Source organism: Aegilops tauschii, chromosome 7, assembly GCF_002575655.3.
Source record: "Aegilops tauschii subsp. strangulata cultivar AL8/78 chromosome 7, Aet v6.0, whole genome shotgun sequence".
Lineage (NCBI taxonomy): Eukaryota > Viridiplantae > Streptophyta > Magnoliopsida > Poales > Poaceae > Aegilops > Aegilops tauschii.
The window spans coordinates 32848393-32859798 of NC_053041.3; the positions used below are offsets into that span (position 1 = coordinate 32848393).

The 11406-nt window shown below is 50.5% G+C and overlaps 1 pseudogene; it reads left to right on the forward strand.

Annotated features, from left to right (window-relative positions):
• The first annotated feature begins 3134 nt into the window (after positions 1–3134).
• LOC141026706 (protein LYK5-like) lies at positions 3135–5185 on the forward strand (annotated as a pseudogene).
• Positions 5186–11406: the final 6221 nt, after the last annotated feature.

Below are 11406 nucleotides of genomic sequence, written 5' to 3' on the forward strand. Positions count from 1 at the left end.
CAGCGTGGTGAGTCTGATGCAGCTGAATTAATGATGTGCGTGTAGCTCATGAGTCATGAGAGGAGCAACAATGTTTCGGGTGTTGGCCAACTTTCTTAGAAAACGATTCAGTTGTTCACATGCCAACCATATGTGTCGTTAATAATTGTATTCATTTCACTCTAAATGTTCAGTTCCTTTTCACTGAGAGGCAAAGAGTTGCGTGAACTAGATATGGCCGCCGTGCCGGTGGCTCGCCTAGACCTCGCCTAGACATCACCAATAGGAGATGCACATTTGGAGATGTAAAACATAAGATGTAAAAATTTACATCTCCAAAAAGTGATTTTTGCATCTTTAAAAAAGAAGCAACTTCAACAGAAGATGTATATCGGAGATGTAAAACAACAGCTCCAACAGATGAGGCAAATGGAGATGTAAATTGTACTCCCTCCATTCCACAATGTAGTGCATAAAGATTTTTCTGAAAGTCAAACTTTGCCAACTTTGACCAAGTTTATAGAGAAAACGGTCTATATCAACAGTACCAAACATTTATATTATGAAAATATAACTCATGATGTATCCGATGATCTGCATTTGGTATTTTAGATGTATCTATTTTTCTCTATAAATATGGTCAAAGTATGTAATGTTTGACTTTTAAAAAAATTCTATAAGCACTACATTATAGAACGGAGGGAGTACTTCAACTAGTACTCAGGCGGCGGCGGTAGGCGAGGCGGCGGTGCGGGACAGCAGGTGGGGCTGCGGGCGGTGGTGCGGAGCGACGGGCGGCGGTGCGGGGCTTCGAGAGGGGCGGCGGTGCGGGGTTGTGGGCGGGGCGGAGGGCGGTGGTGTGGGGCTGCGGCCTGATCGAGCGGCGACAGGAGAGCGGGGTGGCGGCGGCGGTGGAATCGGGTGGCATCGGTGTGGGAACGCGGCCGGTGATACGGGCGGGGCGGCGATGCAGCGGCCGGTGACAGTGGTGGGGCGGCGGCGGTGCGAGGATGCGGCCAGTGATGCGGGCGAGACGGCGGCGACGGTGGAATCGAGTGGCGGCGGTAGAATCGGGCGACGGCGTAAAAGCACCCGATTAGTGGGTGCGGCGGCGGCCAGTGGTCAAAACCGGCAGCGAGGGTGCCAGAAGGGTCGGGCGGGCGGCGACGGCGTCGATTTTAGGCGGGCGGGCGGCAGTCGCGCGGAAGCAGACAGAAGGCAGTTGGGCAGTTGGCAATTTTACATCTCCTATAGGTGGAGATGTATATTTGCATCGCGAAGTGTTGTATTTTACATCTCCGTGAGGCGGAGACGTATTGTTTTTTGCATCTACATCACCTGTTGGGGAAGGGTTTCTGGACCTCGAAGACGCAAAAACTAGTTATTTTTGCATCTACATCTTCTATTGAAGATGCTCTAATCGTCTCAAAATAAAATTTCCTAGATAATTGCTAATTAGATGTTTTTTCTGTACTTTCTTTCAGTAGCATAGTCTCATGTGCCCTACGTGATTCTGTTATCCTAGGATCGGCATTGTTTACGGACTACCTCATAACCTTTTACTGTTCGATCGCGTACTTTGTTCGGTTGTGGCTTTATATATATGGGCTTGCTAAAACTCAGTCTGCTACTCATCTTTGAATTTTTGCATGGAGATTCATGTTGTACTAACCACCGTCCAATGGACCTCCAAGCATTTTGTCACACCTTTTACAACATATATTCCCACCGGTTGCAGCATCATTCGCCGTTGCTGGTTGCAGCATGTCGTCTCACTGATCACAACATCCAGTCGCAATATCCGTCATCATTGCATGTAAAACTGCCGCAACATTTTGTATCGCCAATTATAGCATCTAGCCATGCCACTTGTAGCAAAACTACAACACTGACATCGATAAGTCACAGTCGACTAAGTCTAGACACTTGTATATAAAAGCAGGGTGAGTGGGTGAAAGCCTGATTTAGAGAGAGGTACTCCAATCCCTACTGATGGTGCTAGCAATACGTCTGGGTGGGTACACCGACGGTGACCTGCTCTGTAAAATGGGCTACTAATGTGGACTTATCATTCCGGAGCAGGACAGTAGGTGGCGAGGTCCGGTGGTTGTTCAAGAGATTTTTTACGGTACATCATACTACCAAATTGGAGGGGTAGTATTAAGTTAGATCCAATGGTTGATATAGATCGGCTTAGGATTTGGTCGAGGACAGCTTAGTAATTTCCCCGTGGGTACGTCGGGTCCAGAAGGCCACGATTGATTCAGTTCCTCCAATCAATCAGCAGGAAAACGAAAATTAATCGATCGCCGTCGTACGGCCTCGCCTCGCTCACGATTAACCCCAATTGCACCTCTGCATGTATGAACGCCTCAGCACAGCCCTCTCCTCCTGCTTCGCCGCCGCCGAGGCAGAAGGTCGACGAAGAGGACGACGCCATCGACTGCTGCTCCTGCTCACCGTCTTCGTTTTCAATACCATCAGTGAAGAAATTTGTCAGCCAGAAGCACGTACACCCTACGGAGCCCCCACGTTCATCCACATACACGTACGCCGACCATCCCCCTGTTCGCCAGCTACGCAAGTGTCAGCTCCGGCGACCAGTCATCGGTGTGGGAGGATGGGTAGGTCATCTGCAAGGTCTTCAAGAGAGCGCCAGCGACGCCGCGGTTTCCATGCTAGCCAGGTCCGTGTCAGCTCCGGTGAGACCTCGCTCATGTGTGGACTAAGGGAAAGCTGGCTGCGGGATTCTATAATGGGAAAATGCCTAAAGTGTCCCTGACGCCTGAATATACTACTCATTTTTGGATTTGCCCTATCTCCACCGTTGAATCACAAAAATGAACGGACCAAAATAATTAGATGTACTGTAAAAACTAGAGAAAACTACCTCGATGACAAGAGGTCACCAAATACAACGTTCGTGTGTGTGCGCGCATGCGCGCGTGTGTTTTCATCAGCCTCATCTGCTGCGATGGCCATTGCCATTGCCGTCCACCACCACCACCCTGCTCCTCGCGCTGCCGCTCTTCCCGTTCGCGGCGCAGCAGGAGTACCAGGCCAACGCGCAGTCCGACTGATACGCCAACAACGGCAGCTCCATCTTCGGCTACACCTGCACCAACCGCTTGAGCTCGCCGGCATGCGCCACCTACATGGCCTTCTGCTCCGCCGTCGCCTACCTCCTCAACACCAGCGCGCCGGCTATCGCCGCCGCCAATGTCGTGCTCGTCGTCTCCCCGGTCAGGAACAACACCCTGCTCCTCGTCCCCGTCCTCTGCGCCAGCACGGCCGCGGGCCGCTACCAGCACGCCGCCACCTACGCTGTCCAGTACTCCAGTTCCGCCACGAGATCTTCCTACTTCTCCATCGCCAACGAGGTGTACCAGGGGCTCACCACATGCCAGGCACTCATGGTGCAGAATCCCGCAAGCGACAGCGACATCTATCCCGGCGTGGAGCTCACCGTGCCGCTCCGCTGAAGAACGGCGCGCTCAGCGACTGGCTACGCTTCAACGGCGGCGAGGTGCTTGGATGGAGCCAGCGTGTGCAGGTGGCGCTGGACGTGGCAGGCGAGGTGTTTTTTTTAAGAAAGAAGGGCTTCCCCCTTCCGATTTTCATTAATGAAAACCAAGCATAGCAACATAACATTCAGCACCTACTGCTACCACAAGTCTCGAACAGCATCACAACGGCAGGCGAGGTGTAGCAACAAATTATCGTGGATGGCGCCATGATTATGGTATAATCCCGTTTCTCTCGTTATTTCTATTTTTTGCTCGACTGAATAAAGGAAAAAAGACGGTAGCGCGTGCCTGAGTCTTCTTCCACCTCTTGCGGTCGTCGCGTGGAGGAGGGAGATGATCGCGTGAGCACGATGTGCGGGCGTTGCGCCGTTGCCTCGTCAGCCTGGGCTTCTTCTTCGGTCCGACCAAGCGGACCGGGCTTTAACCGGACCGGACCGAAGATTTTTCGGGCCATATTTGACGGACCGGACCGGCTATTTTTCTGAGCGGGCCAGGACCGAGCCGGGCGGGACCGAGCGGGCCACGAGCGGGCCAAAAAGCCTGCTCGTGTCGTCCACCCTGAGGCTTAACTACCTGCACAACTACACCGACCCTCCCTACGTGCACAGGAATCTCGAGAGCAGCAATATCCTCCTCGACGCGTGCTTCCGTGCCAAGCTCTCAGACTTCGGCTTCGCGCGCGCACTCGCTGTCGAAACCGACGCCGAGGACGGCGGTCTGTGGATGACCCGGCACGTGGTGGGCATGCAGGGTTACCTAGCGCGCAACTAGCTGGAGCACGGGCTGGTCGGCCCCCAGCTCGACGTGTTCGCGTTCGGCGTCGTCCTGCTTCAGCTCTTGTTCGGGAAGGAGGCGGCAGTGGAACTGGACGGCGACGGCGGCCGTGAGAACGACGGGAAGGTGGTGCTGCTTTGGGAGGAAGCTGAACGGCTGGGCCGGTTGGGCGACGGCGACGGCGACGGCGCCAAGGACGACCTGCTGGAGAGGGTGACGGCGTTCATCGACGGCCGGCTGCACGGGCAGTACCCGTTGGACGTGGCGGTCGCCATGCTCGCATTGGCGTTGAGGTGTGTGGCTCGCGAAGTCCTGGCGCGGCCGCCCATGGCCAAGGATCTGCTTTCGCTGTCAGGGATGTGCAGTACAATTGAACAAGAGACCTTTTACAGTACATCTAATTATTTTGGTCCGTTACAAGATTCCAATAGTGTCTGATCTTGAGAAAACTAGCAAAACCCGCGTGGCGACACACCGCGCTCGACGATATTGCGGACTAGGTCAGCATGAAACAATGTGTTGCAAATTTTTGGCTGAAAACACCGTGTCTATGGTAAACTTTTTGTAGATAAGAATGGTGGGCTGATTAGGGTAGCTTGAGCATGTCTATGACAAATGGCAGAGCTGATGTGGCACTACTTCACATCTCACATGTAACAGCCACATTTGGTGAACGTTTTCATTATGTGTGGCCATGTGGGGTTCATCTGCCATTGGAAAGAAAAAGAAAGGAAAACAATTTGGCTCGTGCTCGCCTCTCCTGGTTGTCCACCGCCGCTAGAACCCAGGTCCGCGACGAAGGCACCACCCTCCGCCCCAGCGCCCTCGGCAGGCTCGAGATCCTCAGCGTCCTGCCGTGCCACCGTCGTTCACCGCCGGAGGACGACCTGTTCGCTCCAGAGTAGAAGAGAGAACCTGCACGCTCGTCTCATGCACTAATGCGCACCTCATCAAAGCTCGTGGGCAGCCGCGAGCTCACCTCGCCCGGACTTCCAGCTGGCGTTGCTCGCGTCGTCTCTAGCACCATGTAGTGGCCGGCGACCAGACTTGGCCCACACTATCGACATGGATAATTTTATGGCGGGCGACATCTTTTTACGGTACCTTATACTGCTATAAGAGGGTTGTGCAGTATAAGGTAAATCAGTCCATCATTTTTCGAGGGTACTATCGACTTTTCTGCTGAAAAAAGCGTCCACAAGAGTAATCGTATGTACGTAGGCACCGCTGGTCCATATTTATGCGCTGCTCGTCCAACCTAAACAGGTGCCGTCGCTGCAGATCCTCTTTCGGCTTTCCTCTTCATCAAGTGCCATTGCATCCGCTTTGCTGTCGGCCAGCCTGGATTCGAGCTTTAATTACCTAAGACTATGGCCAACCCGCCCACTATTAGCTTCGTATAACCACGGGATCAACTCTGAGTATTTGGAAGAGTAGTACATGGTTGTTAATCAGACATTCAGAAGCGACGAAACTAGTTGCAATGAGCCCAAGGAAATTGGTTGAAATCAGCTGACGGCCTCATACGGAGAAAGGAATATTTCCGATCACAGTTTACTTAGTAGCTCAGTTATTATAATGCTTCTGAATGGTTTCTTGCTGATGAGGAATTAAATAGCATGACCAGAATGCAGAAAAAGCATGAAAGAACTCATCATACACCCGGGATGCGAGCATGCATTAAGCCCAAGGTGGCTGAAATATATTTTTTTCTAGTCAAAATATGCAATTAAAAGTCCTGTTATATAGATACTGTTCTCGGATTGTGTCTTGCAAAAGTTAACTACTGAATGTCTTTGGATTTCATACATATACTGTTCTTGCTCTTGAGAGAAAATAAACAACCTTGCATGCGATTATTCTACAGACGAGCACCAAAAATAATATAAGAACAAATGTACTGTACACACTTCAAATCGGACGGACTGATCACGTGGACCTGACTGGTGGGGCTGGGGTGTCAGGTTTGCTGTCAGAAGACGATCAACCGAGCATTTTGTGGTTTCGGCAACACGATTACAGAAAAACGGTGCCATCGCCAAGCAGTTATCAAAACAGTGGTTTTTGATGCATTTTGCGCAATTGTGGTGGTTTTTGGCAATTTACTCTGTGCTCCATTAAACAACATGCGGAACACATTTGGGAAACTAGGTTTCAGGCAGAGGAAATTGGCACAGTTCTGCATGGGACAGAACATGGCTTTCGAGCAGACAACAGAACGTTTTCCTATTGAATTTTCCTGAGTACGAAACTGGGAGAGCGTTTGTCCATGTGCTCTTTCAGTTTCTTCTAAAATCGCAACTCCTTAGGAACAAAACACACCAACAATTCATTAACAGTGTAGACTCCTAACCAGATGACCAACGGAAGTGAACCAACCCAGCAGAAATTGTGCATATAGCTTCGAGATATATAAAGAGACGCAAGGAGGAATGTTCCCAAGTTCCGTTACATTGGCAGCACTATAAGCGTGCTGCAGCCGAATGGTGTGTATGTCACGAGAAGCAAGTATTTCTCGTGTTAGCCAGCTGTGCATAATTTTCTGTTATTCACAGAGTTGAAAGAACGGACGCCAAGAAAAATACTTCACCCCGCGTCGTCCTGCCCAGGGCGACACGGGTGTGTCTTCAACCTAGTGCCGGTAGCGCCCTCGCCGTGCTGCCACCGGTGGACACCGCTGGGTGAAGCCCGCGAGGACAACGGCGGTGGTGGGGCGCTCTCGCGGCGGCACTTTGTCTGGTTGGGTGGCGGGGCTCGGTGCTGGTCAGCGCGTCGATCTATAGGTGGTTGGTGGGGGCAGTCTGCGACGGCTGGAGTAGCGCGAGTGGCGGCTCCCCAAGGTGTGGAGGCACCTGACTGTGACGAAGGAGCCGGGTCGGCGTGCTGCTACGAATCGGCCCCATGATGGCTGATTTAGCGGGCGCTTGGTGTCGAGGACGTTGGGCCTGTGAATCAAAATGGTGCGGCGTGGGGTCGCCTATGTGCAGGCGGGTCTCCGTTCAAATCCGTCCGGATTTGGCGTCGGGGGCCGACATGCATTGTGCTCTGTGCTGAAAGGTAGACCATGGCATCAGGCTACTAGACTTCCTGCGAGCTGTAGTCTGCCGGTGGTGCTACGGTCCATGGCCTGGTGGTGGTGGTCCTGATCTGCCGGTGGTGCAGCCACCTCCTACGGCTCCACGACGGCGGTGTTCTTTGAAAAAAATATTCGGGAGTGTTCATCCATTAAGATCTAGTGGTTGACTTCGAAGGCGAGATGCAAATTATGGAGGACGACTTAACACAGAGGATGATTGTGCAGCGGCGGCAATCGCATCGCATGTAGCTGCTGGTATCACGAAAAAGTGATGGTAACAACACTTGAGTGGCTTCGATGGTGGTGCTGCTCAAGCACCCGGTCTTGAGCTCTAGGGTTTGATCTGGTGATGGCGATGCTTGAGTTTCGTTCTCTTCCTGAAGAGGTTGTTGTTGAAAATCCTTTTTGTCCGTGTAATGTCATGATATGATTGGTGCGGGTATTGTCATTGTTATAGTTTGCCGATCACGGGTTTGATCGCTTGGGGTTTTTCTTTTTTTCCTCGCCTCCGCATAGCTTTGGTCTCATATTGTTAGCAGTAATCTTGAATTGTTAGTATCTTGTGTTCAGGTAGCTAGTAGTCTGATCAGGGTGGCCGGTGATTAGGCTAGGTGTATAAGTTCTGTAACGTTAGAGAGTCTTGGCTGTGTCCATATTAGTTTGGATAGGATTAGTCGTACGTGTCCATGTTGAGTCCGGCTAGGAGTTTGCTTTGCTGTTCAGGCGTCTTGGGTCCTTGTAGTATTAGGACAACTAGTGCGTCTAGGATAGTTTAGGTCGGTCAGGTCCTGCGTAATTATACGCAGCACATCGTGAAATTTGTAATGTTGAGAGAAAACAGAAAAACAATAAAGAGGAAAATTAGGGGTACGAGACGTACCCTCAGCTATCAGTTTTAGTGTGCACGTGTTCATCTAGTTTGATGTGATCAATCCTGTGGGCGGAGTTTCAACAATTGGTATCTGAGCTAGGTCAAGGTTTTGAAGCCGCGCTTGCCCCGGGGTAGCGACCCGACTTGCGCCTCGGGGTGGGCGATATTGTCGTTGTGTGGTACAGCAACGAAGAGCGGGCCATGAAATTGCTGGGTGGTGCAGCGACAAGGAGGATCGGGCGATCGTCGTTCGATGGAGCGACATGCAGGGAGACGGCAGGCTGTCGTCGGGAAGGCGGTGGAAGAAGATCGTTGATGGGAGAGGTGGTGCCGAGGTGCGGTGCTGGAGCTCATCAAGATTGTCGTCTGGGGGAGTCGGATGAGTCAAGGAGTCGTGCGAGTTTGCACGATCAGTCGTCGTTGCGTCTATGAGTCGTCATCGTGTCCAAGTGCTCATCTTTGTGATGATTCGTTGGAGTTGAAGCGGTGTGCACGGTGTTCCGTGAGTCATGTCCACGTCCTCGTGGAGCGTCCTGGTTGCGGCCAGTGTGGATTTGGTGTGATGCCGAAGACGGACGGTGGTAGGTGAAGCCATCGTAAAGCGACGAGGTGTGCGAGTAGTGGAGAATTGATCTATTGCAAGCAAGTACAAGGAGTATGGTGCGAACCGAGTGCACGGCAGCTAGCGGTGGCACACAACATGGCAGAGCAAGGAGGCACTGCATGTTTCCAGACAGGTCATACTTACTGTACGGATATGACAGTTTAAGACCAAGCATGGCGTGTAGTGGGACAGTGACCAGTTAAGTTATACAACGTGAAGATTGATGATGCGTCCAATCTTTGCACGTTGCACGCGTAGATGCGACCGTGTGAGCTGGTAGTCCGGATCATGCGTTTGAGTTAGATCATCAGGTTGCGATTCTACAAGTAGTCAAGATAAGGCGGAGTACGAGAAGATAAGGCGGACTACAGGAGATGGCAAGTCAAGATTAAGGGGAGATTGTTAGCAGTAATTTTGAGTTGTTAGTATTTTGTGTTCAGGTAGCTAGTAGTCTGATCAGGGTGGCCGGTGATTAGGCTAGGTGTATAAGTTCTCTAACGTTAGAGAGTGTTGGCTTTGTTCATATTAGTTTGGATAGGATTAGTGGTACGTGTCCATTTTAAGTCCGGCTAGGAGTTTGCTTTACTGTTCAGGCGTCTTGGGTCCGTGTAGTATTAGGACAACTAGTGCGTCTAGGATAGTTTAGGTCGGTCAGGTCCTGCGTATTTATACGCAGCACATCGTGAGGTTTGTAATGTTGAGAGAAAACAGAAAATCAATAAAGAGGAAAATTAGGGGTACAAGACGTACCCTTGGCTATCAGTTTTATTGTGCGCGTGTTCATCTAGTTTGATGTGATCGATCCTGTGGGTGGAGTTCCAACACATATGACTTTGATATTTGACAGCTTATTTTGTGGTGCCTGCGTTGTGGTTGACGACTTGACGTGTGCACCTCCTAGTTATGTAGAGGCTGGATGTGTGCTTTTTGTGTTTGTGTCCTCTTGATGCTTCATTTTGAGCCAATAAAATTCACCCTTTGTCTAAAAAGAGTTGAAAGAAACTATCATATCGAGGACTAGGTTAGCAGCAAACACTGTTTTACAAATTTTTAACTGAAAACATCGTGTCTACGGTAAACTTTTTGTAGCTAACAATGATGGGCGGAATAGGGTAGCTTGAGCATCTCAATGACAAATGGCAGAGCTGATGTGGCACTGCTTGACATCTCACATGTAACAGGGACATTTTGTCAACGTTTTCATTATGTGTGGCCGTGTGGGGTTCATCTGTCATTTTGGAAAGAAAAAGAAAGGAAAACAATTTGGCTCGTGCTCGCCTCTCCTGCTTGTCCACCGCCGCTAGAACCCAGGTCCGCGACACAGGTACTACCCTCCGCCACAGCGCCCTCGCCAGGCTCAAGATCCTCAGCGTCCGGCCGCGCCACTGTCGTCCACTGCCGGAGGACGACCTGTTCGCTCCAGAGTAGAAGAGAGCACTTGCACCTTCGCCTCATGCACTAATGCGCAACTCATCAATGCACGTGGGCAGCCACGAGCTTACGTCGCTCAGACTACCGGCTGCTCGCGTCGTCTCCACCTCCATGTGGTGGTTGGCATCCAGACTCGGCCCACACCATCGACATGGATAATTTTGTGGCAGACGACATCTTTTTACGGTACCTTATAGTACTATAAGAGGGATTGTGCACTATAAGGTAAATCTGGCCGTCAATTTTCGAGGGTATCATGTACTTTTTCGCTGAAAAAAGAGTCTGCAAGAGTAACGGTATGTACGTATGCGCCGCTGGTCCATATTTATGTGCTGCTCGTCCAACCTACACAGGTGCCATCGCTGCAGATCCGCTTTCGGCTTTCCTCTTCATCAAGTGCCATTGCATCCGCTTTGCTGTCGGCCGGCCCGAAGTCGAGCTTTAATTACCAAACACTATGGCCAACCCGCCTAGTATTAGCTCTGTATAACCATGGGATCAGCTCTGAGTATTTGGAAGAGTAACACAGTTTCAAAAAGGGGCGCTTCGTTACTTAAAAGATTTAAGCATTACATCCGGCCTCTGCATAACTAAAATGCACACAGCCAAATAATGTCCTCTCACACAAACGAAAAATAAAAAAAAGGCGAAATACAAATCGACATGTAGAGTCCGTATAACGCCTAAATCGGAACGGGGCCAATCCTAAGATCATGCTGCCACCCATGTTGTAAAAGTATCCCTCGCCGCAGTCTCCAATCGTGTACACACCTCCGTAAATAGGTCTCGATTCTCCACGCGTTGTAGAGAGGACCATAAACGAAGAGTCCCGGTACATCTGTAGATAACCTGCATCAGAGAAGTACTTCTATCATTGAAAACCTTATCATTTCTATTTAGCCAAAGAGACCAAATAACGGCTAGTGCTCCCACCCTGAGAAGAGTTCTAAATATGTAATCAATCCCATGTAACCAGTTGCCAAATACATTAGCAACACTACAAGGAGGATACAAGCCAGAAGCTATTTGGATGACTGACCATATAGAACGAGCTAATTTGCATTGGAAGAATAAATAATTTTATTGTCTCATCATGGTGACAAAAGACACATTGCGAACTTCCATGCCAATTCCTCTTAATAAG